The sequence below is a fragment of the Ursus arctos genome, unplaced genomic scaffold (assembly GCF_023065955.2).
Source record: "Ursus arctos isolate Adak ecotype North America unplaced genomic scaffold, UrsArc2.0 scaffold_7, whole genome shotgun sequence".
Lineage (NCBI taxonomy): Eukaryota > Metazoa > Chordata > Mammalia > Carnivora > Ursidae > Ursus > Ursus arctos.
The window spans coordinates 65,137,090-65,164,398 of record NW_026623089.1 but is presented as its reverse complement, the minus strand read 5'-3'; the positions used below and the strand labels follow the sequence as shown (position 1 = coordinate 65,164,398).

The window sequence follows — 27,309 nt, the reverse complement described above, 5'->3', positions numbered from 1 at the left end:
CCGAGGACACAGGAGGGGCCAGATCTGGGGTCTGAGTTCAGGTGTGGGCTAATGTGAACTGCACTGCTTCCAGTCCCCTGCCTCTAGCACCCCCAGTGCTCAGCAAATGTGCCCACCGAGGGGGCAAGCGGCAGGGAGCACGGCAGCTGTCAGAGCCAAGGCAAGGGCTGCAAGACTGAGAGTCAGGCAATTCCAGAGCCCTAATAATGAGCCAACTGTGTTGCTTAGTTTTGTTTTGTTTCAAGTGATTGAAAAGCTTTAAGAGGGAAGGGAGGTCAGAAGTGAATTACTCCCACAGCTGGCTTCAAATCCTTCCACCTGGATTCTTTCTTTTTGTTTTACATGCACAGGTTTTGTTGTTTTTTTTAAAAAATCTAAATATAGTAAGTGAGGCATTATAGACAAAACTGTTAGGTTTTTCAAATACTATCCAGGCTAAAAGCAAAAATTTCAAACTGGCCACAGACATTGTCCATTTTTCAAGGTCTTTTTAATGAAATATTGTCTATTCCTTTTAGAAACAATTTAATATTAGACTCTGGAATTAGCAGAATTTTGCCCTCGGTCCTAACAGTACCATCTGTCTAGTTTAAGTTGAGAAGACCTCCTTGCATTGTTGTACAGAGTTTGAAGAACTCAGGATCATGAGGACCACAGAGCAGACTTGGATGCTGCCTAGCCAGGAACAAAGGAGCCAGGACCACTCAGCCAGGGACAAGGGACAAGGCTGTACCCTAGCCACCATGACACTTGGGCAACTTAGCACCTATGACTCAGGACATTAGAAACTACCTTGTGACCACCCAGAATGACCAGCTATGGGTGCTCATCGATTCTTATTTCCCACCATCCCCCAGCATGTAGAGAGACTACTCATAGAGAAGACTTAAGTCCTCACCTGGTGACGGTATGCGAAGCTCCCCCTCCCAGGTGGAAAACAGAGTCATACCTTCTCTGACCTACCATCTGAGCTGTCATCAGGATTTTTAAGGACTGACTTGATGAATACAATAGCAGGGTATAGAGTGAACCCCGAATGTGCAGGGTTGAAGAGGATAAATAGTCCTTTGTATGTCAAAGATCCTTGCTGATAACCCAACCTGAGAAATCTCTGCTTCAGCCACATCTGCTGCTGGGGAATGCTGAAAAAATAGTGACTATAAAATGAAATAAAGCTTGGAGGTGAACCATATGAAATTCCGTGGATTAGGGGAGAAATCATCCACTATTACAATTGAGTCTAATGACGGAGGGGGAGGGGAGGTGGGGAGACCATGAAAAATCAACAGCGAAGATTGAAAATGTCGATTTTTCTCTTGGGAAGCTCCCTTCCCTGGGAAAGAAGAAAACATGAGCAATGAAGCTTTGCCTGGAGAGCAATCCTGTTCACATTTGCATGTTAAACGGATTGAAGCTCTCCTAGGCTCCCCCACGGGAGGGCTGTCAGAGGCAGCTCTGACATCTAATGGTCCCTTGCCCACACCTTACTCTGGTTCAGAGCCCACAGCCCCAAAGAGACCCTTCTATGCTGTAGGTGTTCAATAAATATTTGTATTGAATTGTATTTAAAAGCTAGTTTCTTTTAAAAGTGATGACCCCCCCAAAGGCTGTGCTCAGATATCTCCCTATGTACATCTTGAATTCTGTGTCATCTGTACCGTGAGACTTTGGGAAGAGGTAGTTCTCATCCAAAAGCCTTCCTTGCATTAATTTCAGTTTTATTGCTTGCCCCCTCCCCACCTTTAGAAAAACAGGCCTGAATGATCCCCAGAGCTGCAGAAACAGCACTGGGAGTTTGAGACTTGGGGGCTTGGCAGGGTCAGCCTTGGTTTTAGCTGTGGTGACTTGCAAAAACCTGGCTTGCCCTCCCCAGGCTCTCAGGGTAGACAGAGACTCCTTACCCCTTGGAGTACCTACAGAGGGGGCAATGCTCTGCAGTTTTGCGCCACTGACCTACAGGATGTGTGGCTCTTGGGGCACCCTCCATCTTTACACACCTGTGGGCATATCTGTCCTGGCACCATCCACCCACCACCCAGACTTCTATGTCCGTACGCTTGGCTTCTGGTAGCTTCTGATTAATAAATTTCTTTCCTTTTTGTTCACTGCACATACGATTATTGAAGGACTGCTTCGTGCCAGGCTTGGGGATACAGCAGGGACAAACGAGACAAAACCCTGCCTTTCTGGAGCTTTCGCTCTGGTGCGGAAGGACAGGCAATGACAAACATGATCAGTAAGTAACTATTGCATTAGAAGGTGATGTGCTTTGGTTAAAAACAGAGCAGGATACGGAGGATCTGGAGTGAGTGGGGAGGGATTGAGATTGGAAAGGAGTGGTTGGGACAAGCCTCCAATAGAAGGGAAAGCCAATGGCACTTTTGGAAGGATAGCTGTGGGCTCCAAGGAAAAGGCAGGCATTGGCTTCGCAGAAACTGGTCTGACTCGGTTATCTGCTCCAAGAGGGAGAATAGAGGGACAAGTAGTCTGGGTGCAAGAGTTGCTGGGGGGAAATTCAGTCATTGATTTTTGGATATTGTTTATGCAAACTCTGAAACAAACCTTACAAATGGGGAGGAGGGCGAATGAAGAGAATGAACTTGACATAGATGACAGAATGGAGCTCTGCCCAGATACCAAGGGGAAGGTAGGGGGAGGGTGGAGAGGAGGACAAGATGTGTGTGTGCCAGCATGGCAGAGTGTTCTGTGCCTTCCCACTGGGTGGGACCCAGGCTAGAGTCACCCAGGGATGACCTCTGTGGCTAGGCTTATGATAGGCCTTGGTCAGAGAGCCGAGAGGGAACTGTGCACTAGAGAGGGGTGATGACCTTCCCCTGGGAAGAAGGGTCTCTGTCTTCCCCTCCAAGGGGAACACGAGGGCACCCCACATTGATCTCTGGAATGCAAGGGGATTTTGCCCATCTGTTTGGTTTATTGGTTGCATCTCAAGTGCCTAGGAAGGGGCCTGGATCATAGTACAAGTTTGCTGGATAATTGTTGAGCGAGTAAATGGATTCATCAAGTACTCATGGGGTGCACTCTGGAATTCCACCCTTGCTGGGTAGGACAAGCTCACAAGGAGATGTGAGTGTCGCTCCTCCTGGCTCCTCTGAAACCCGGTTCAAGAAGCAGCATCTTCATTCAGCAAACCAAGGTGTCCCCTGAACTTTAGAGACAAAGACACAGAGCAAAGGGCTCTGAACTTGGCATCAGGGAGCCCAGGTTTACTGGCCCCAGACTTGGCCAAATCACTCAGCCACCATGAGCCCCTTCACCTGTGAGTCCCAAAGAATGGTGCCAGCCAGTCTTGCCTGCTTTTCAGGGTGGTTTGAAGAGTACTAATGTGCATAAGAAAGCACTGGGGGACCAAACCACCACGCAGTGTAAGGCATTATTCTCTCTACTCTAAAACTTGGAAAAAAAATTAAAGACAAAGAACAGTACAAAGACTATCGTAACAAAGGCAGAGGTACTCACCCCCCAGAATAACAGGAGCTAATCAGTTATATTTGCTTCATATCTCTCTGGAATAAAGTCATGATGTATAAAGTTCGAGTCCCCTGTTATCCATTCCTTAATTTTATTCCTCTCTACCCTCCTTCTCCTCAGAGGCAACCACTATTATGAATTTGGTGTATATCACTTTATCCCATGTCTTAAATATTTTTAAATATAAAATTTATGGGAATCACAACATATAAACAACATATTATAAAGTTTTTTTTGTTTTGTTTTGTTTTTTTAAGTTTGCATAGGAGCGCCTGGATGGCTCAGTTGGTTGAGTGTCTGATTCTTGATTTCAGCTCAGGTCGTGATCTCAGGATTGTGGGATGGGGCTGGGTCAACTCTGCCCTCAGCGGGGAGTCTGCTTGCGATTCTCTCCCTCTCCCTCTGCCCTTTCCCTGTGCTCTCTCTCTTTTTCAAGTAAATACATAAATCATTTTGAAAAATTAAACAATTAAAAGTTTGCACAAATAATACTAAATTTCTGCACCCAATTCCAAGTGTGTGTGGCTGGAGGTTTTCCACACTGACGAGCAATTCTCCAACACCGTCTGGGTGTCCTAGAATTCATTTCAATTCTGACACTGTCTACCTGGAAGTAGCATTAGATTCCACAGGTTAAGGGTTCAGGCTCACAAGACTGCCCCCCCACCAACACAAATCACGAGTCCAGGCTGTCACCTGTACTTGTCTCCAGCTATTGATTAGAGATTCCAGTGAATCCCTCCATGGGTTCGATTAATTTGCTAGAGTGGCTCACAGAACTCAGAGAAACACTTTACTTACTAGAGCACTGGTTTATTACAAAAAGATTATAAATCAGGAACGGCCAGATGGAAAAGATGCACAGGGCAAGGTCTGGGGAAGGGTGTGGAACTTCCCTGCCCTTTCTGAGCATGCCACTCTCCCCAAATCTCCATGTGTTCACCAACATGGAAGCTGTTCAAACCCAATCATTTTGGGTTTCATGGGGGCTTCATTACACAGGTATGATGGATTAAATCATTGACCTCACAGGCAGGTCACTCTGTGATACAGGCTCTGTTTCGGGGTATGCCAAGGAGAAATGGAACATGAAGGACTGGTCCCAACACTGGGGATTGTTTTCCCTTAAATTCAATTCCAAATCCTGGGCTTGTGCTGGAGTTATCCCAACTAACTTGGGTCCTTGGGGGAAACAGATGGTCAGGATTGATGTATATTTGGAATTTATTTGGACTCTGACCAAAAACTATCCCAGCTTAGATCTGGCTCTCAAGGAAAAGGGGTGTTGCCCTGCTCTCCCCCCGTCACCCTCCTGGCCATAGCAACAAGCAGGGATGAAGATTCCGTGGTGCCTTTCCAGCTCACAGAGGGCTGGGTGCCCAGGTACCACCCAAGGGACCTAAGTGCGGGGCCTCAACTTCCAAGAGCCCCATCCTCTGGCTTATTCTTCCCAATACATTCCAGAATAGTGATTTGTCTCAGAAAGGAAGAATTATTTTTGCCCATGGCACAAATAAATCGAGGAACCAGGTCCAGGAATCACAAGTACATGTCAGCTTTCAAGTGCACTCTTGACAAAAGCAGAAAGAGATCAGTATAGCCTGCCCAGAAAGTCCACTGGCTGCGTGGAAGCCAGCACGATTCTGGAGAAAGAAAGCAGGAAGGAGGGGCTAGACTTTATTTAACATTATCAAATTTTTCAAACAAGTGCAAAGACAGAGCAATTTAAAAAACAAATTTGAAGTTATTTTGCCCAATTTACTACAGATCTTAAGAAATAAAAATAAAAGTTCACCTGGGTGGCTCAGTCGGTGAAGCGTCTGCCTTCGGCTCAGATCCTGGTATTGAGCCCTGCATCAGGCTCTCTGTTTAGTGGGGGACCCTGCTTCTCTCTCTCTCTCTCTCTCTCTCTCTGTGCTCTTGCTCTCGCTCTCTCTCTCAGTCTTTCTCTCAAATAAATAAAATTTTAAAAAATAAATAAAAATAAAACATTATGTTCCACTAGAAAACTGACCTACTCTGTAATTCTCTCTCCAGAGGTCTTTGTTACATCAGTTTGTGTTTACCTTTCTCATGCTTGCTTTAATATATATACATATATATACATATATATATAACTGTATGTGATATTCTTTTGTTTTTAAACTTTCTTAATTTTTTCTTTGATAAATTTAATTAATTAATTAATCTTTAAATTAAATTTTATCTAGCCTACATTCAGTGCAATATTGGTTTCTGGAATAGAATTCAGTGATTCATCATTCACATTTGACACCCAGTGCTTATCACAACAAGTGCCCTCTTTTTCTTTTTTAAAAAAAGATTTTATTTCTTTATTTGAGACAGAGAGAGAGAGCACAAGCCAGGGGGAGGGGCAGAGGGAGAGAAAAAGAGAAGCAGACTCCCTGCTGAGCAGCGAGCCAGATGCGGGGCTTGAACCCAAGACCCTGAGATCATGACCTGAGCTGAAGGCAGATGCTTAACCAACTGAGCCACCTAGGTGCCCCAACAAGTGCCCTCTTTAATACCCATCCGCCATCCAGCCCATCCCCCACCCACCTGTTTCCATCAACCCTCTCCATCGTTCAAAGTCTCTTACAGTTTGTTTCATTCCCTCCTTTTTTCTTTTACCCCTTCCCATATGTTCATTTGTTTTGTTTCTAAAATTCCACATATGAGTGAGATCATAATGGTATTTGTAATTCTCTAACTTATTTCATTTAGCATAATACACTCTAGCTCCATCGTGTCCTTGCAAATGGCAAGATTTCTTTTTTTAATGGCTGAGTAACATTCACATATATATATATATCACATGATTTTCTACTGTACATATGATTTTGCAACTTGCTTTTTAAGAAAAATTGTAGCAAAAAAAAAAACACATGAAACACATGTGTTTGCGTGTCATCCTTGCCAGGGCCATGCTAATCTTCTCTGTATCATTCCAATTTTTACTATATGTGCTGCTGAAGCAAGTACCATTCATAGACATTAAGTCGCCTCCACCTCTTGGCTGTCATGAACACTACTGCCACGAACATGGGTATGCAAACATCTTTTTGAGATCCTGTTTTAATTTTTTTTTTTGTATACATGCCCAGCAGTGGAATTGTAGGATCATATGATAATTCTATTTTGACCTTTTTCAGGAAACTCCTACCTGTTTTCCCTGGTAGCTGCACCATTTTACATTATCACCAACAGTGCACAAACTTTCCAATTTCTCCTCATTCTAGCTAACACTTGTTATTATCTGTGTTTTGGGTAGTGGTCATCCTAATGTGTGTGAGGTGATATTTCACTGTGGTTTTGGTTTGCATTTCCCTGAGGATGAGTGATGTTGAACATCTTTTCATGTGCTTGTTAGACATTGTACACCTTTGGAGAACTGTCTGTTCAAATTCTTTGCCCATTTTCAAATTGGGTTATTTGGTTTTTGTTATTGAGTTTTCAGAGTCCTTTTTATATTCTGAATATTAACTTTTTTCAGATAAATGGTTTGCATATATTTTCTCTATATGATTGCCTTTTCACTCTTGATTCTTTTCGTTGCTGTTGTTCACCGAAAATTTTAAGTTTGATGTGGTCCCACATCATTTGTCTATTTTTGCTTTTGTTGCCTGTTCTTTTGGTGTTATATCCAAGAAATCCTTATTAAATCCAATGTCATTGAGCTTCCTTCCTGTTTTCTTCTAGGAGTTTTATAATTCCAGGTCTTATATTTAGGTCTTTAATAGATTTTGAATTAATTTTTGTATATGGTGCATGCAACTTGCTTTTTGAACTTTTTTTTAAAGATTTTATTTATTTATTTGACAGAGAGAGACACAGCGAGAAAACGAACACAAGCAGGGGGAGTGGGAGAGGGAGAAGCAGGCTTCCCGCTGAGCAGGGAGCCCGACACAGGGCTCCATCCCAGAACGCTGGGATCATGACCTGAGCCAAAGGCAGATGCTTAAGGACTGAGCCACCCAGGCGCCCTGCTTTTTGAACTTCTTTACTCTTTGAGATTTACCCATGTTAGTACAAGGAGTTCTAGCTCACCTACTGCCACTGCTGACAAAAAGTCCATGTAACATTCTCCACAAGTTGTCTACCCATTTTTCAACTTGTCACAAACGGTATTGTGATGAATGTTCTAAGTCTCCCACACGCATGTGTAACAAGCAGAATCACTGGCCCCAAGGACGTATTGTACACCGCTTCCATATTAATAGACATCCCTCAACTGTCATACGAAAGGGTTGTGTGAGCAAACAGTGCTGCTTCCCTTCCCTGCCGGCACCTATACCCTCCCTCGCTGGTGATGTAAGATAGTGCCTCATGATGCTAATTTCCATTTTCCCGATTACGAAGTAAGATTTGAGGTATATAGTTCATTAAACTGTTTCATATTTTTCTACTCCCTGGAGCAATTTGGACAGGTGATTATCAGAACGATAAAACTCAGGAAGTAACACTAAGTTACTCCATGGAACACTCTTTTGTCTCCTACCCCCAGTTTCAACTCAATGATAATGACCCATCATAGTAGAGGAGGGAATAAAACCAGTCAGCAAAAATTATGCCGATCTCAAAGAGATAAACTAAAAAATAAAAAATAAAAAAAAATTAGGTGCCTGGTTTGGATAATGGGTCTTAAGCAGGACAAAGAACTACCATATATACACTGTCCTCACTTGTTCCTGGGGATCCCTAAGTAAAGATACTCTATAAATAGGAGGTAAATGACATTTCTCAAATTCAGACTAATAGTGAGATGGGCTGATCTGAATTATTGATGACTGAGTTGTGAGTCATCAAAAATGCATGTTACTAAGTTTTTAAGGGCATACAACAAAACAAGGGCAAGTAGGCTTGCTTTGGCAACCTCCATGAGAATCACCTCTCTGGGCTAGCCCTTTAGGGTGAGGATAGGAAGAGGTGGGCACCCAAGGCCCAAAGCCACACTACAGATGCAAAAGCAGTTTGTCTATTTGGGGTTACAAAAGCACTAGGTAGTCTCCAATATCAGAATGACTCCCTGAGAAAAGGCTCTGCCAGAGGACAGGATTCAGGTGATAAAAAAGTAAGAAAAGATTCTGATCCAGTACATTTGGAAGTTGTCACTCCTGTGTTCGTGACAAAGAAAAAGCTAAACAAATGGAAAATCAACAACTGTCCTTAGATGGATTAGAAAACTAAAGTCACAGGGCAATCAGCTGCCTCACAAATTGGAGAGACAGACAGGCAGATAGAATCACAGCTTACCGGGAGAGGATCACAGCTTACTCGAGCAGTAGCTTAGAAACAGAAATCTCGGTGGGACCCAGTTATTGGTGTAGGAAAAGCCAAACTTTAATTGATGAATTGCTAGTCCAGTCTGAGACTTGGACAAGTCTGAGAGTTAAAAAACTCCTGGGGTAACTCAGGATTTGGAAGAGGTCCCCCTTTTTGTGAGTTTTCTTTCCATGAGCCCTATAAGGTTCTCACAGTGAAGATCGGAGAAAAATACCCTTGGGGTTCTGGTAGGAGGAGGGGAGAAGTAACCATTTTAAAATATGCCAGAGCATTCTGTCCTTTATAAGGTCTGCTCTCAAGAGAAACTACTAACCTACTGGGGCCTAACCAACTTGGAGGAGGGAAAACACCCAACTCCAGCCCCCTCAGGCCATCCTATTCCATGCAAGTTGCAGGGTGGGGTGGGGGGGAGACAACTGAGAAGCACTTGTAAATATCACAGTCCAGGGCTCAGGCTCGTTAAAAGACTGAGACCTAATCATAAAACCATAGCCGTCTCCCTCTCCTACACCTCACCACCACATCAGTAATGCTCTTGTATAATATCAGGGGAATACAAGAGCAGGACTACCATGTGTCTGACCTTACGTAAGAAGACGTTATGGAAACCCAAGCATGAACCTACAGGGGAGACAAAAACAAGGATACCAGGAGCAATTTTAGCCTGTGAAACCTATGGTGAGAGTAAACAATAAACAGCCCAGGGAAACAAACATAAAACCTCACACTAAAGGTCTATTTACTTAATACATACTTTTACTTCTTTCCTTTTTCTTAGTACATCCCGTCTAGTTTTCACCAAAAGTTACAAGCCTTACTGAAAGACTACAAGCACAGTTTGAAAAGACAGAGCAAGCGTTAGAAACACAATCAGGTATGGCAGAGATGGAATTAATCAGACCAGAAATTTAAACCAACTATGATTAATATGCTTAGATCTCTAACAGAAAAAGTAGATATCACGCAGAACAGATGGGTAATGTAAGCAGAGAGATGGGAATCCTAAGAAATAATTAAAATGAATTCTATAAATAAAAATCACTAACGGAAATGAAAAATGCCTTTGAGGGGCTCATCAAGAGACCACACATGGCCAAGGAAAGAATCCGTGAACTTGAAGAAATGTCAATAGAAATTCCCAAACTGAGGGGCGCCTGGGTGGCTCAGTCGTTAAGCGTCTGTCTTCGGCTCAGGGCCTGATCCCAGGGTCCTATGATTGAGCCCCCCATCGGGCTCCTCTGCTGGGAGCCTGTTTCTTCCTCTCCCACTCCCCCTGCTTGTGTTCCCTCTCTCACTGGCTCTCTCTCTCTCTCTCTGTGTCAAATAAATAAATAAAATCTTTAAAAAAATTCCCAAACTGAAATGCAAAGATAAAAAAATTAAAAAGATGGAACAGTCCAAGCACTATAAGACAATTATAAAAGGTGTAATATACATGTAATGGGACTACCAGAAGGAAAAAAGAGATAAAAAACAGAAGAAATATTTGAAGTAATAATGACTGAGAATTTTCCAAAATTAATGACAGGCACTAAACCATAGAACCAGGATGCTCAGAAAACACTAAGAAGAATAAATACTGAAAAATCTATACATAGGCATATATTCAAACTGCAGAAAATCAAAGACAAAGAGAAAATTTTGAAAGAAGCCACAGAATGAAACACCTTACCTGTGAAAGAACAAGAATAAGAATCACATATGGCTTCTCTTCAAAAACTGTGCAAGCAAGGAGAGAGTGGAATGAATTATTTAGTGTTGAAATTAAAAAAACACCAACATAGAGTTTTTTCTCCAGTGAAATTATCCTTTAATAGTGAAGGAGAAATAAAGATTTTCTTAGGCAAAATCAAAAGTTGAGGGCATTTGTTGCTATTGGATCTGCCTTACAAGAAGTATTAAAAGTTCTTAGAGAGAGTAAAAAATACTTAATATGAAAAGTATTAAAAGAACTAAAAGTTCTGATGTGGATCAGAAACTTGGATCTAGGGGCACCTGTGTGGCGCAGTCGTTAAGCATCTGCCTTTGGCTCAGGGTGTGATCCTGGTGTTCCGGGATCGAGCCCCACATCGGGCTCCTCCGCTGGGAGCCTGCTTCTTCCTCTCCCACTCTCCCTGCTTGTGTTCCCTCTCTTGCTGGCTGTCTCTCTGTCAAATAAATAAAATCTTAAAAAAAAAAAAAGAAACTTGGATCTACATAAAGAAAGGAAGAACACTAAAGAAGGAATAAACGAAGGGTAAATAAAACTTTTCATTTTTGTTATTCTTACTTGACTTAACAGCAACAGCTCAAAACAATGACAACGCATTTGATGATTGTAGTTTATGGGTGACTGAATCAATGACATCAGTGTTATGAGAAACAGGACAGAAAAATTGGGAACACTCTGTTACGAGGTACACGTAATACTCCTGAAGCAGGATAGTGTTATTTGTAAGTGGCCTTGGATTAGTTGTAAATGTATACTGTAAACTCTAGGGCAACCACTAAAAACAGTTTTATGAGAAATTGTAATTGACATGTTAGGATTCTCCAAGAAATAGGGTGTGTGTGTGTGTGTGTGTGTGTGTGTGTGTGTAAATAAGGAATTGGCTCATGCAAAACTGAGAAGTCCCAAGATCTGCGATCTGGAGAGCCAGGAGAGCCAATGGTACAGCTCCAGTCTGAGTCTGAAAGCATGAGAACTAGGAAAGCCGATGGCGTAAATTCCAGTCCAGGTACAAAGGCAGGAGACCAATGCCCCAGCTCAACATCATCAGGCAGGCAGAGAGAATTCTCTCTGGTCCAGCCTTTTGCTCTATTCAGGCCTTTAACAGATTGGATGAAGCCTGCCCACGTTGTGGAAGACAATCTGCTTTACTCCACCCACTGATTTAAATGCTTATTTCATCCAGAAACACCCTCACAGACAAACTCAGAATTTTCTTTTAGGAAATATCTGGGCACCCCAAGACCCAATCAAGTCAACACATAAAATTGACCATCACAATTGATATGCTAAGAGAGAAGAGAAAGTGGAATCATATAAAATGTTCGATTAAAACCAGAGAGGGAAAAAAGAATGGAAGACAAAAAACAAGCAAACAAACAAAAAACAAAAGCAATAGCTAGAAAATGTAACAAATATGGAAGATATTAATCTAACTATATCAATAATCACTTTTAATGTCAATTGTCTGAATATACCAATTAAAAGATAGGTTCTCAGTTTAGGTTTAAAAATTGATAGAAATGCAAGGAGAAATAGATAAACGGAGTATTACAGTTGGAAGCTTCAACACCCCTTTATCAGAAATGGACAGATCCATCAGGCAGAACTTCAATAGGATATAGTTGAGCTAAACAACACCATTAACCTCTGACAACTGTATTTAATTGACATCTACAGACTACTTTAGCCAACAAGAGCAGAATACACATTCTTTGCAAGTTCGCACAGAACATTCGCCAAGATAGACCACATTTGGGGTCATAAAACAAACTTAACAAATGTAAAAGAATAGAAATCATACAAAATTTTCTCTCATATAATATAGAATTAAACTAGAGATACTAATAGAAAGATCACGAGAAAATCCCCAAACAGCTGGAGATTGAACAACTTACTTCCAAATAACACAGGAGTCACACACACACACACACACACACACACACACACACACACACAGTTCTCAGGAGAAATTAAAAGATATTCTGAACTAAGTGACAATGAAAATGCAAACCTATCAAAATTTGTGGAAAACAGTGAAAGCAAGTGCTCACAGGGAATCTATTGCATTGAATGAGTTGAATGTATTATAAAAGAAAAAAGATCCAAAATCAATTATGTAAGCTTCTACTTTGGGAAACAAGAAAAGAAGAGCAAATTAAATCCAGTAAGCAGAAGAAAAGAAATAATAAAAACTAGAACAGAAATAAATGAAATTTAAAATAGGAGAGTAATCAAGAAAAAGAATGAAGCGAAAGCTGGTTAGATCAATATAATTAATGAACCTCTAGCCAGGTTAACTAAGAAAAAAAGAGAGAAGACACAAATTACTAAAATCAGAAACGAAGGAGGGCCCAACACTACGCATCCCATGGACATTAAAAGGATAATAAAGGAATACTATGAATAAGTCTATGCCCACAAATTTAATAACCTAGATGAAATGGATTAATTCCTTCAAAGCTGCAACTTACTGAAATGCACACAAGCTCATAGAAGGAGAAATATATACCCTGAATAGGTCCATATCTATTAAAGAAAATTGAACCAATAATTAATCACCTTCTAAAACAGAAAGCACCAGCCCAGTTGGGTTCACTGGTGAATTTCACAAAGCATTAAAGGAAGAAGCTATACCAGTGTTTTATAATCATTTCAAGAAAATAGAAGCAGAAAGAGTACTTCCTAACTTATTCTATGAGGCCAACATCACGCTAATACCAAAACCAAAGAAAGACATTACAAGAAAGGAAAACTACAGATCAATATCTCCCATGAACACAGATGCAAAAATCCTCAACAAATTAACAAAATTGTATCCAACAATGAATAAGTAGAATTATACACCATGACAACATGGGATTTATTCCAGGTATGCAAGGCTAGTTCAACACTGAAAACCAATTAGTGTAATCTTAGTCTGCTCAGACAGACTCACTATACCACAGAATGAGTGGCTTAAGCTATTAGAAATGTATTTTCTCACAGTTCTGGGGGCTGAAAGTCCAAGATCAAGGTGTTGGCAAGTTTGGTTTCTCCAGGCCCCTCTCTTGGCTTTCAGATGTCTGCCTTCTCTCTATATCTTCACATAGCCTTTCCTCTGTGTGCACATCCTTGTCATCTCTGTGTCCTAACCTCTCCATATCCTAACCTCTTCACAAATAGATCAATGGAACAGTCAGATTGGACCAGGGTGCATTTTAACTTAATTACTTCTTTAAAATGCCCCATCTTTAAATATAGTCACATTCTAAGGTACTAGGAGTTAGGGCTTTGACATGTAAATTTTAGGGAGGATACAATTCAGTGCATAAAAGGAAGACTCAACATTTTCAAGATGTCAATTCTTCACAATTTGGTCTATATATTCAATGCAATCAAAATCCCAGCAAGTTATTTCGTGGATATAGAAACACTGATCTTAAGTTTATATGGAGAGGTAAAAAATCCAGAATAGCTCACACAATATTGAAGGAGAATAACGAAGTCAGAGGACTGACGCTACCCAACTTCAAGACTTACTCTAAACCATAATAATCAAGACAGTGTGGTATTGGTGAGGGAATGGGCAAATCAATGGAAGAGAAAAGAGAGCCCAGGAAAAGATCTACAGAAATATCATCAACTGATCTTTGACAAAAGATCTTTGGAGAAAAGATAGTCTTTTCACATAGTAGTGCTAAAACAATTGGGTATCCAAATGCAAAAATACGAATCTAGACATAGATCTTACATCTTCCATAAAAACAAACTCAAAATGGCTTATGAATCTCAATGTAAAATGATAAAAGTCCTAGAGGATAACACAGGAGAAAATCTAGGTGACTTTGGATTTGGTGATGATCCTTTGGATATAAGACCAAAAGTGTGATTCATGGAAAAAAAATTGATAGCTGGGGTTTATTAAAATTTAAAATTTCTGCTCTGTGAGAAACACTATGAAGAGAATGAAAAGATAAGCCACAGACTGGGGGAAAACATCTTTTCAAAACACACATCTAATGAAGATCTGGCATTCAAAATATGCAAAGAACTTCTAAAAGCCAATGTAAGTAAACAGACAACCTGATTAAAAAATGGGCAAAAGACCTGAACAGATGCCTAACCAAAGAAGATATACAGATGGCAAATCAGCATATGAAAGATGCTCCCCATCAGATGTCATTAGGGAATTGCAAATTAAAACGATGAGATCCGACTACACATCTATTAGAATGGTCCAAATCTGAAACACCAACAGCACCAAATGCTAGCAAGGACGGAGAGCAACAGGAACGCTCATTGGTTGCGGGTGGGAGTGAGAATGGTAGAGCCATGTAGGAAGACAGTTTGGCAGTTTCCCACAAAACTACATGTACTTTTACTATATGATCCAGGAGTCTTACTCCTTGATATTCATCCAAAGGAACTGAAAACTTATGTCCACACAAAAACCTGCACACAAATGTTTATCCATTTGTTATACAAATGTTTATTCATAATTGCCAAAACTTGGAAGCAACCAAGATGTATTTTGGTAGATGAATAGATAAATAAACTGTGGCACATTAAGACAATGGAATATTATTCAGCCTCCAAAAGAAATGAGCTATCAAGTTGTGCCTGGGTAGCTCAGTCAGTTAAGTAGTCTGCCTTTGGCCCCGGTCATAATTCCCTGGTCCTGGGATGGATTCTGGCATCAGGCTCCCCGCTCAGCTGGGAGTCCGCATCTCCCTCTCCCTCTGCCCCTCCCCACCCCCACTTGCACTGTTTCTCTCTCTCAAATACATAAAATCTTAATAAAAAAAAAAAAGGGAGTGAGTTATCAAGCCATGAAAAGACATGGAAGAAACTTAAATTCATTTTACTAAGTGAAAGAGGCCAATCTGACAAGGCTTCACTCATATTGTATAATTCCACCTATACGGCATTCTGGAAAAGGCAAAACTATGGAGACAGTAAGATCAATGGTTGCCAGCGGTTGGTAGAGTGGAGAGGGATGGACAGGTGGAGTACAGAGGATTTTTAGGGCAGCAAAGTATTCTGTGTGATTCTATAATGGCGAATACATAACATTATACTCTTTTCCCATCTAATCATAGCACTTCTGACACCAAATGTGTGGGGTTTTCCCACGTTAACCAATTCCAATCTCTGGACACCAGCTAGATGTCCTACCCTCCTGGGAGTTGGTGCAGACTCCACAAAACCCAGCCAAGGTAAAACACAAAGAATGATTGTTAAAAATGTATCAATATTGGCTCACCAATTGTAACAAATGTATCACAGGAGTGCACAAAGTTTGCAATAAAGGAAACTTGGCCAGGAGAGGGTAAGGCTGAGGAAGTATATGGGAACTCTCTATTCTGATGAATTCTTCTGTAAATTTAAACCTGCCCTAAAAAATTAAAGTTTATTAATTTAAAAAATAGAAAAGCAGGGGCGCCTGGGTGGCACAGCGGTTAAGCGTCTGCCTTCGGCTCAGGGCGTGATCCCGGCGTTGTGGGATCGAGCCCCACATCAGGCTCCTCCACTATGAGCCTGCTTCTTCCTCTCCCACTCCCCCTGCTTGTGTTCCCTCTCTCGCTGGCTGTCTCTATCTATGTCGAATTAAAAAAAAAAAATCTTTAAAAAAAATAGAAAAGCAGGTGGTTTGAAGTCTAGTTAACTGAAGCGGTGACTAAATCAGAATGGTGAGGCAGAGGGGAAGAGAGAAACGACACAGGTATTGAAATGGAACACACAGAGAGGGCTGAGGAATGGGCACGTTGATAGCCAAGGAGTTGGTAACTCATTTTGACAATATCTGCGCTCTGCCTGATCAGAGAAGAGCCTTTCAGTGGCAGACACTGGACCACAAACCATTAACTATACAGGTCAGAAAGCTGAAGAACCTCGGGGCGCCTGGGTGGCTTAGTCGTTAAGCATCTGCCTTCAGCTCAGGGTGTGATCCCAGAGTCCTGGGAGCCCCACATCAGGCTCCTCCGCTGGGAGCCTGCTTCTTCCTCTCCTACTCCCCCTGCTTGTGTTCCCTCTCTCGCTGGCTGTCTCTCTCTGTCAAATAAATAAATAAAATCTTAAAAAAAAAAAAAGAAAGAAAAGGAAAGAGCATGTGAGCAGAGGAGGGGCAGAGGGAAAGGGAGAGAAGCAGACTCCCCGAAGAGCAGGGAGCCTAGGCAGGGGTCGATCCCATAACCCCAAGATCATGACCTGAGCCAAAATCAGCAGTCAGACACTCAACCCACTATCCCACCCAGAAGCCCCTGTCCTGCTACTTCTTTAGCAAAACTAGTCTTTCATAGATAATTCAAAAGTAAACTAAATCCAAGCCCCTTGGGGATTCTAGGTTGGGGTCCAGGTGAGTGAAGTTTTCCTATGTTACCATCCTACTCTGATTGTCCCTTTCTGTAGTGATGATGCAGTTTCATGTTTCTGGGTATTGTGGAGGATAGTAGAAGAACGAATACAAGCTCCACCAGCCATTGGGCATCACACTGGAGTTTTATAGAGATAAGCTAAGATTGGTTTCCATCACTCTTGAAACCCTGCCTCTTACTTCATTGTGCAATACGGAGAAGGAATATCATTGACCAGTCCCTGCCACGACTGGATGAAAACAAATAGGCAAACTGTTTAGCCAAAATACTGGGCCTCAATGGTCAGCTTCCTTGTTTGCTGCTAAAGCCTTATATCCGTAGGGCTTAAGACCCTTTAATGACCTCATAATGAACTCCAATAAAGACTACCTGTGAGCTCACAACACCTGATCACTTTCTCTGAACTTTAGAACCATATCCACCTGCCAATGGGCCAGCTCCTTTCGGATGTCCACAGGTACTCAAACGAAATGCGTCCAGCACCAAAGCTGGCTCTTTCTCCTGTGATCTGAGATCCTCCCTGACTGAGAATACCACCAATTGTCCTCCAGGTGCATAAGCCAAACACATTGTCTCTTTCTTTACTCTTCCTTCCCCTTCCATACCCATGTGTCCTATAGACCCTCCACTCCTTCTCCCCCTTCTATAACTACCTCAGTACAGACCACCCTTATTTGTCATTTGGAGGAACAGTTCCCTTTGTTAGTTGTTTTCTTTCTTTCTTTCTTTCTTTCTTTCTTTCTTTCTTTCTTTCTTTCTTCTTCTTTCTTTCTTTCTTTCTTCTTTCTTTTCTTTCTTTCTTTCTTTCTTTCTTTTTAAAGATTTATTTATTTAAGAGACAGAGAGCATGAGCAGGGGGAGGGACAGAGGGAAAGGGAGAATCTACAAGCAGATTCCCTGCTGAGTATGGAGCCCCACGTGGGGTTCGATCCCAGGACCCCAAGACTATTACCTGAGCTGAAACCAAGAGTCAGCTGCTCAACTGACCAAGTTACCTGGGCACCCCTGTTAGCTGTTTTCAAAGAATCCTGTTCTTTTCCATTAGAAAACTTACCTGTGTAATTATAAACCCATTGTGGTGGTTGATTTTCTGATTCCCCTTTTTTACCATAAGCTCCATGAAAGCAGGGCTCTCTCATTCTTCTCCCCATTTTATTTCCAGTATCTCTACAGAGCCTGGTGCATACTAAACCTTCATAAACATTTATTGGATTAGTGGGTAATTGAAACAGCTCCCTAACAGTCTCTTGCTTTTGCCATTCTCCAATCCCTTCTCCCAACTGCAGCAAGAACATGTGTCTGGTCATGATGTCATCTTCCTGATGAAAACTTTGCAATGGCTTCTCATTGCCCTCAAATAAAAGTCAGGGCTTGACAAGGCTTCTGACATTACTTTCCACCATCGCCGCTGAGAGCTGGGAGCCATTCCCATCTTTTAGATCCTCCTTCTGGCTCCTTTCAGACCTCCACATTTGTTGTCCCCTCTGCCTGGACATGTGCTCTTCTATCTCCTTTTTCTGACCTGCTCTTTATTCCTTATTACAACTTGGATGTCACCCCTGTCGAGATGTCTTCCCTGACCCCCTCCATCACACTAGAGCTCTGCACATCAGTGTATTTCCTCTGTCACTTTACTCATCTGACCATATTTTATTTACATACTTAATTGCTTCTCTTCTTTATAATATATAAATCACCCAAGAGCAAGACACCTTCCCTATTCATTGGATTTATCACAGCTCCGGGCTTGGGGTAGACCCAGTCAATCCTTGTTGAATGAATGAATAGATGAGTGAATAACCAAAGGGCAAAGAATACTAGCTAATATTTCTAGGTTCTAAAAATGGGATGGGAGACAGAGTTCATCTAAGATTTATTTAGTGAGCATGCATTGAGGACGTGCTCTGTGCCAGGTCCTGAAGCACGGAGTGTGTCATGGAGATGGACACGGAGAGCAACTGTTGTAACAGATAGGGTGGTGAGCACCCTCAGAGCGCAAATCCACCCCCACTGGTGTCTGCAGGAGAGACCCTGCTCCGCTGACTTCCCAGAGACAGACGAGGAAGACCTGGGTGCTTTCCACCTCTCTTGCTATTCACTCACAGACTTCGTCCCTTCATGCTAGACCCATTGAATTTTTTCTCTCATTATCTGTGATCGAAAATTAGTCAGAAAATCATGGTATGTAGAGAAACTTGAAAGCCATCTAATTAGTTTTCTACTTTCAGGAAAGACTACTTTGTTCAGATCTAATTAGACAAAATTCCATAGCTGCTTTCAGCAACAGTCTAGAATTTTGCAAACCTTGATGCCAAGTTTTTTCTTATAGGTAATTTCAGTCTCTCTTGCTATAATTTGAGCTCATTTTTTCTTCTCTGCACTGTGCTCATGACCCCCCAATCCCTGTTTATGTCATTCTCTGCCTGGAGTGCCTCTCTCTCTCCCATTGGCTCTGCCTTAATGTTGTGGTCCTTGCACACCAGCTCCCTCAGTGTGTGGTCCAAGGACTTCTCAGATCTAACTTGCCTTGGGGTTGATAAAAGGAATGAATTAGATTTCCATTTGTCAATATTGATTGAACTCCAAAACACAATGCTGAATAAAGAAAATTTGAGAATGAAGCATACAGCACATTATTTATGTAAATCAAATACTATATAAAACAATACTACATATTTTAGGGATGGAACGCACACACACACACACACACACACACACACAGGTCAAGTGTGGGAGGAGGGCTGGGAGGATGCAGTAATAACATGAGATTTTGTTATGGGAAGGTAGGACCAGAGCAATGATAAAAGGACCCGAAGAAGAGATAAATGTCTGTATGCATCAGATAGCCCGTGGTCCTTCACCCCCAGCTAAGGAGATGGCACCTGGAATTTGTTCAAACTCAGCTGCCAAAAGGAAAAGCACCAACTCAAGCCACTGTAGAGGCGGCTCTGAGGTGGACAGAATGCAGAATCAGGGGAAAGAGGAGGACGGGTAAGAGGAAGACCGTCCGGCGGAAGGTGCCCAGGGAGACGGGAACAATGTGTGCACGTGCTCTCTGGAACTCCTGTTACAAGGTACAGCTGTTCACCGAGGGAAAGAACAAAGAAGAAACTCTGAGCAGCCGTGCAGGGAAAATAGTCTAACTTTCTTTTTTCTGGCACTAGAAAAGATACACAGACATGTCCCCTGCAATAGAACAAACAAGCCTACGAGGGATCTTTAGCTCCGAATTTCAGGGATGTTTACATAAATCGAGTAGCATTGAGTTTGTGAGACTTAGATTTGGTATTTTTAAGGCAATGTCAAAAAGGATTCATGGGCCTTTGAGGTTGCTGATAAAAATACCCAACCATTGACGCCTTAGGCTAAATCTCCAGCTCCTGGCTGTGGAGCCATTGCCAGTGCAGAGTGGCACCAACCCTCACCGTCGTGGGGGCCGGAATACCACCCACCTTATTCGTGCTTCCGCACTGCTCCCTCTTGCCTTCAGGCTTGTTTGTGTTTCTTTGGACTTGATCTAAATCGTGCTATTATTTTAAAAAATATTTTTATGTTAATGCTATTGCGTTTTGCTGTCCTATTGATCTGTCTTTGAATCGGGGGAGCGCATTTCCTAGAAAAGCACGATTCCGTTAACTGCCTATTGGAAGTGAGTTATTTAGACTACAAAGCCCTAACCCACGGTGCTGGCTTGCCTGGACGTAGGGCCGTGCCTCTGGCCTGCCTGCTGCTAATTCCACTTTTAGCTGATGGTGAATGTTCCTCCTACTTTCCCCTCCACAGCCACCCAACTTCCACTAGGACTAGTGTTATACTTTGTAATGCAACGATAAGACCAGGCTCTGCCTCAGTTTCACCCAAGGCACCAGTCAGCGGCCAGCACCTCCACATTCCAAAGCTGGGAGCCAGCCCACCCAGCAGGGCTTTCAAAGGAGGTCTCTGCACATGGTGTCTTGCTGCCTATAAAAAAGGATGGACAGAGGTGAGGGGTCCAAGGGACAGGACTTACATTGTGGACATACAGTGAGTTTTTTCCGTCTGTGGGGACACAGTAGGGGTGCTCTCCCGCACCTCCAGTTTAGGGAGAGGAGCTTTAAGCAGACACAGCTGGGTACTGACAAGGTGATCCAGGTCTGCCACTGGCCTGCAAATGTAAGGGGGATGCTTGACTGAACTGGCTGGAGGGAGTGAGACCAGGGCTGCAGGTGGGAAGTTATTAGTCCTCACAGGGGGTGCAGCAGAAGACATTCCAGTCTCACCTGAGAGGGCAGGCCCTGGGTCTCTTTGCCCTTGTTACCCCGGACTAGAATGTTCCCTACCTCCTCTGCAAAGATGAACCTCCAAAGGCAGGGACTGAAAGGGAGTTGTTGTGGCCAGCGGGCAGTGCCTCACCCTCCTCAAGAGAACTGGAGGTGAGAGGTATCCAGAAATGTCAGGAGTAGGTCCCCAAAGGACCCAAGACAAGCCTGCAAGGGATCATTAGAGAAGAATGTCTTATTCTCTAGAGGAAGGCTGGTTTTTTATATCTGCTGTGGCCACAGGGCTCCAAGTCCAGACAGAGAGAATCCTTCCCTCCCTGCTAAGGCTCTGCCCCCTCTCCCTCCCAGCTATAGTTTTGGAGAGGTCAAAACTAGGGAGAGGGGCTGGGGGTGGAAATGCTGGCAATGAGAGGAGACCTACCAGGTGTTATTGGCTAAATTGCATATCCCCCACCCCCTGAACTCATATGCTGCAGTCCTTGCCCCCGGTACCTCAGAATATGACCGTATTTGGAGATAGGTTCTTTTTAAAGGCTTTTTAAATTAAGTTTTTTATTATAATTCCAGTACAGTTAACATATGGTGTTATGTGAGTTTCAGGTATACAATATAGTGATTCAACAATTCTATGCATTACTCAGTGCTCATCATGGTAAGTGTCCTCTTCAATCCCCATCACCTATTTCCCCCACCCCCTACCCACTTCCCCTGTGGTAACCATCAGTTTGCTCTCTATACCTGAGAGTCTATTTCTTGGTTTCTCTCTCTCTCTTTCTTCTTTTGTTTTGTTTCTTAAATTCCACATGGGTGAAGTCATATGTATTTGTCTTTCCCTGACTAACTTTGCTTAGCATTATACTCTCTAGCTCCATCCATGTCATTGCAAATGGCAAGATCTCTTTCTTTGTTATGGCTGAATAGTATTCCATTGTATGCATACACTACATCTCCTTTTTTTTTTTAATTTTTTAATTTATTTATTTGACAGAGATAGAGACAGCCAGCGAGAGAGGGAACACAAGCAGGGGGAGTGGGAGAGGAAGAAGCAGGCTCCCAGCGGAGGAGCCTGATGTGCGGCTCGATCCCAGAACGCCAGGATCACACCCTGAGCCGAAGGCAGATGCATAACCGCTGTGCCACCCAGGCGCCCCTACACTACATCTTCTTTATTCATTCATCAGTTGGACACTTGGGCTGCTTCCATATCTTGGCTATTGTCAGTAACGCTGCAATAAACATAGGGGTGCATGTACCCTTTTGAATTAGTGTTTTTGTATTTTGGAGGTACATACCCAGTAGTGCAATTACTGGACCATAAGGTAGTTCTATTTCTAACTTTTTGAAGTACCTCCATGCTGTTTTTCAGAGTGGCTGCACCAGTTTGCATCCCTGCCAAGAGTGTGCGAGGGTTCCTTTTTCTCTACATCCTTGCCAACACTTGTTGTTCCTTGTGGTTTTGATTTTAGCCATTCTGACGGGTGTGAGGTGATATCTCATTATAGTTTTGATTTGCATTTCCCTGATGATGAGTGATGTTGAGCATCTTTTCCTGTGTCTGTTGGCCATCTGCATGTCTTCATTGGAGAAATGTCTGTTCATGTCTTCTGCCCATTTTTTAACTGGATTATTTGTTTTTTGAGTGTTGAGTTATATCAGTTCTTCGTATATTTTGGATACTAACCCTTTATCAGATACGTCACTCGTAAATATCTTCTCTCATTCTGTAGGTTGTCTTTTAGTTTTGTTGATTGTTTCTTTCACTGTGCAGAAGATTTTTATTTTGATGTAGTCCCAATAGTTTAATTTTGCTTTTATTTCCCTTGCCTCAGGAGACATATCTAGAAAAATATTGCTATGGCTGATGTCAGAAAACAAAAAGAAATAAAAGGCATTTAAATTGGTAAGGAAGAAGTAAAACTTTCACTATGTGCAGATGACATGATACTACATATAAAAAAAAACCTAACGACTCCATCAAAAAACTACTAGAACTGATTAATGAATTCAGTAAAGTCACAGGACACAAAATCAATGTATGGAAATCTGTTGCATTCCTACACACTAATAATGAAGCAGTAGAAAGAGAAATTAAGAAAACAATCCCATTTACAATTGCACCAAAAACGAAATATCTAAGAATAAACATAACCAAAGAGATGAAAGACCTATGCTCTGAAAACTATAAAACACTGATGACAGAAATTGACATAAAGAAATGGATGACACAAAGAAATGGAAAGACATTCCATGCTCATGGATTTAAAGAACAAATATTGTTAAAATGTCCATACTACTCAAAGCAATCTATGCATTCAGTGCAATCCCTATCAAAATACTACCAGCATTTTTCACAGAGCTAGAACAAACAATTCTAAAATTTGTATGGAACCACAAAAGACCTAGAATAGCCAAGGCAATCTTGAAAAAGAAAAACAAAACTGGAGGTATCATAATTCCAGACTTGAAGTTGTATTACAAAGCTGTAGTCTTCAAAACTGTATGGTACTGGCACAAAAATAGACACATAGGTCAATGGAGGTAGAGTCTATTGAGGGCAATTAAGTTAAAATGAGGTCATTAGGGTGGGCTCTAATCCAATCTGGTATCCTATAAGAAGAGATTGGGTTCAAGGAAGGCCACGTGAAGGCACAGGGAGACAGCAGTCAACCACAAGCCAAGGAGAGAGGCTCTAGAAGGAACCAGTCCTGCCAACACATTGACCATGGACATTCAGCCTCCATAACTTGCGAAAACAGATTTCTGTTATCGAAGCCACTCATCCATGGTTCTTTGTCATGACCATCTAAGCGGATGAGTGTATCGGGTCTCCGTTCTCTCTGCTGGTTTCCTACCTACATCAGTCCCGAGTTTTCACTTTGAATGAGCTTCACAAAGGATGTGTTAATAACAACTATAGTCATTTGTGGAACTCAGATTCTCAGCGAACTCCTTGTTCATGGGTGGGGACATGAGCCATGGCCTCTCCTGTTTGCCTGGGTCCTGGAAGAGCCACCCCCATAGGTGGTTTGCAGGAGAGGTCCAGACAAACCTTGAAGTTACACGACAAAGGCCCTGCTCTTTTAGTATCCTGCTGATCTAACTCCTGAAAGCAACAGCCCCATCGCAATTGTCCTAAGTGGCTCTCCCCCACTTCACAGAGGAGAATGCACCTCCTAGGTTAGATTTTGGCTGTACCAACTATTCTCTGGAGAAGGCGGAAGTAGCAATTCAAGGTCATGAAGTTCCTAAAGCCTGCCCTGCCCTCAGCAGCCCCGGCTTCAGCTCCGCTGCTCACATCTGGGATGGTCTATGAGTCTCATTGAGGTTATTTTGCAGTCTATTCTCCAAGAAAGATTCCTCTCTCCATACTTCAGTGCCATTTCAGTTGCTCTCTTTCAAATCACCTTCCCAAATTTAAGGGCTTGTCTTGGATTAATTAAATCTGCTGAGCCAGGATTTGTTGCAAAAGTGACCTTACAATTCCGTAGAGGTGTGCTGAGGCCCCAAGAATGAGAAAACGACCCGAAAGGAGACGGACCGGTTTGACCTTGTTCTCCAGAGTACTCAAGGGCAATCTACCTCGCTAGCAGGAAGAGGATGCTGGCTGAGGCTGCAGGAATTCATTCTGAAATGAATTTTGAAATGAAGCTACCTTACCCGAGATGCATTAGTCCAATTTCCTAAATCCACCCAACAAACTGAGAGCAAACCCTCTCACTTCCCCTCAGACCACCTCTCTCCCTCCCAGTAGGAGCACAGCCCCTTCCCCTCCATGCCTGCCACCCCCAGGGGCAGGGCCGGGCAAGAAAGGGCCCTTGCCATGGACAGCAGTTGATGTGGATATCGAGAGGTCCGGGGGCTACTGAATTAAAGTTGTTTTAATTTGGAAGGGGTCAGCCTCTGCTCCCTCGGTGAGGAAGCTTGAACTCAGCACGTTCAACAAGGTTAATAAAACAAATTACGATGGCAGCAAAGCCTGTGAGGATAAGCAGGAGGCCCTGGGGGTGTGTGCTGGGGGTAGCCTGGCCACCAGGCGCCCCTGCGTTCACTCAAGGCTGATGCCTCCCCAGTGCTGAGACTGTTGACACCGTCTTGTGCGTCACTGAGCCCTGGGGGTGGTGCAGGGATCCTGGCTGGCGGGCTCAGAGCGTCTGAAGACGCGGCCACTGTGCATGATCACTGCCCGCGTACCAGCAATAACCAGCAGGGACTCAAGCCAAAGTCAGCCTCCTGGGGGGAAGAGTGCTTGGAAGACACATTTGGAAGTTTGTATGTGTCCCCTTCAAAACCAAAATCGATAAAAAATAGCACCCCCCCCCCAATCACCTGAGGATTCTTCACAAAACGCCCTGTGGGTTCTAGGGGCCTCTAAACTCCCAGGCCGATGATCTACTCAAGGGTTGTCTACCCCGCGCAGCAATGCTGAGTGCAGACCCGTCAGTTGTTTGTGCGTACTTGGGGCCTCAGCTGACCTCCCAGAGATCCCGGGGTTGCTTTTCTGAAATTCCACCTGCGCCTGCAACATAGCCGTTCCCAATTTCTCAGACAGTGGACACACCTCTGGAAGGCTGCTGTCAGTCTTAGCATGAGATAGACCTGGGAGAGCTTGCTGAAAGCCCAGATGATACGTACCTATGAGAAAGCGACGGGTCAGAGCCCCGACCACCGCAAATGCTGGCAACTGTAACAGCCATCCCCCCGCTGGTGGGGGAAGTTGACGGTGGGGAGACTGGGCATGTGTGACGGGGAAAGAGTGACCGTCCACTCAGTTTTGCTGAGAACCTGAAACAGCCCTCGAAAAAATAAGTCTACTTCAAAAAAAAGTTCCGATTACTGGGGACCCACTTACCTACCTGGAAGGGATTCTGAATCAGACGTACTGGAGCTGAGCCTGGAAACCCACATTTTTAAAAACTTTCCCATATGTCCTGATGTCGGTGGTATGTGGGTCACCCTCAGAGGAGCAAAACCTCTCAGCTCCTGGCGATAGTGGGCAGAGGGGGACAGAGCGCCGCAGCCTGAGGTTCCCTCTCCAGGGATTAGCCACCCCCACCCTACCCCACCCCCACCCCAGCAGCTGGGATGGGCTAAGAAGCCTGGCCTGGGGGGCAATGCAAGAGGTTTTGGCTTCTCCCACCCCTAGGGGCCTGCCCTTTGGGTTGGCAAACTAGGGAGAAGATTTTCAAGTGTTTACTTACCTGGCCAAAGGCTTGGCGTGGGCGGAGGTCAGATTATTACAATGAATCTCTTCCTGGTGGCTCTCCTAGCCCCAGACTTTTCTCCTCCGCAGCTCTTATTCATACAGCTGACCTCATAATGTTCCTCTGACACATTCTTCTTATGCCGGCTCCTTCCTCAAGAACCTTCTCTGCCTCCCCGCTGCCTTTAAGGTCGACCCCAAATGCTGGTCTCCCTGATCTCCAGATCTTTGGGGGCCCACTCCTCCCAGCCCCACAGAATTGCCAGCTTCAGCCAGCCTACTGTGCTGTCTGCTTTCCGGAGATGGGCTCTCCTTCCTGCCCATTCCCCTTCCTCAGTACGCACGGTCCCCCTCTCCCTTTCTGATGCAGCTCGCCCCTTAGTTCGGCCAGCACCTTAGTGCAGAGCTCCTCTGCCTGACCCCCTAGATCCCAGAGCATACAGCAGTGTCGTTACTGAGGGTCCCTCTGTCTGAATTTGCCTTGGTGTGTCCTTCCACTTGTCTTCACCCTGCCTCCTAGCAAAGAGGCCAGTACTTAGGCAAAGGAGGCACAGGACGGAGACCAACAGTACTGAACCAGGGGACCTGGCCTCAAGGACAAACTCTGCCATTTGGGGGCTATAGGACCAGCCCAGTTTCCTCAGTTTCTCTGAGCTTCTGTCTCATTACCGTCAAGTGAGAATAATAATGCCCTTTTCCTAGGACTGTTGGGAGGGGGAAAGGACAGTGGCCAGGGATGTGAATGTGCTTTAAATTAGAAAACGCTGTCAGCACAGCAGCTGTCAGGCTTCATCAAGCCCGGTTCATCAAGGGCCAGGCCAGCCCAGGGCAGACAGGAGGCCGGAAAGGTGCCACTGTCCCGAGGCTGAGACTGGGGCAGGACTGACAGAAACCCCACCCAAAGGCTTAGAGTCAAGAACAACGAGGAAGAGTGTTGGGCTGGGAGGTGTGGAAGAGAGATGAGTAGAGCTGACTGGGTGGGCGCCCAGGCAGCAGAAATGTCCCAGGACTGAG

At 43.5% G+C, this 27,309-nt stretch overlaps 1 non-coding gene across 1 annotated transcript; it reads right to left on the bottom strand.

Annotated features, from left to right (window-relative positions):
* Positions 1 to 6,365: 6,365 nt before the first annotated feature.
* On the bottom strand, positions 6,366 to 6,471 carry LOC113259306 (U6 spliceosomal RNA). Its single transcript, XR_003317552.2, has one exon. It is a non-coding gene; the product is annotated as a U6 spliceosomal RNA (small nuclear RNA).
* Positions 6,472 to 27,309: the final 20,838 nt, after the last annotated feature.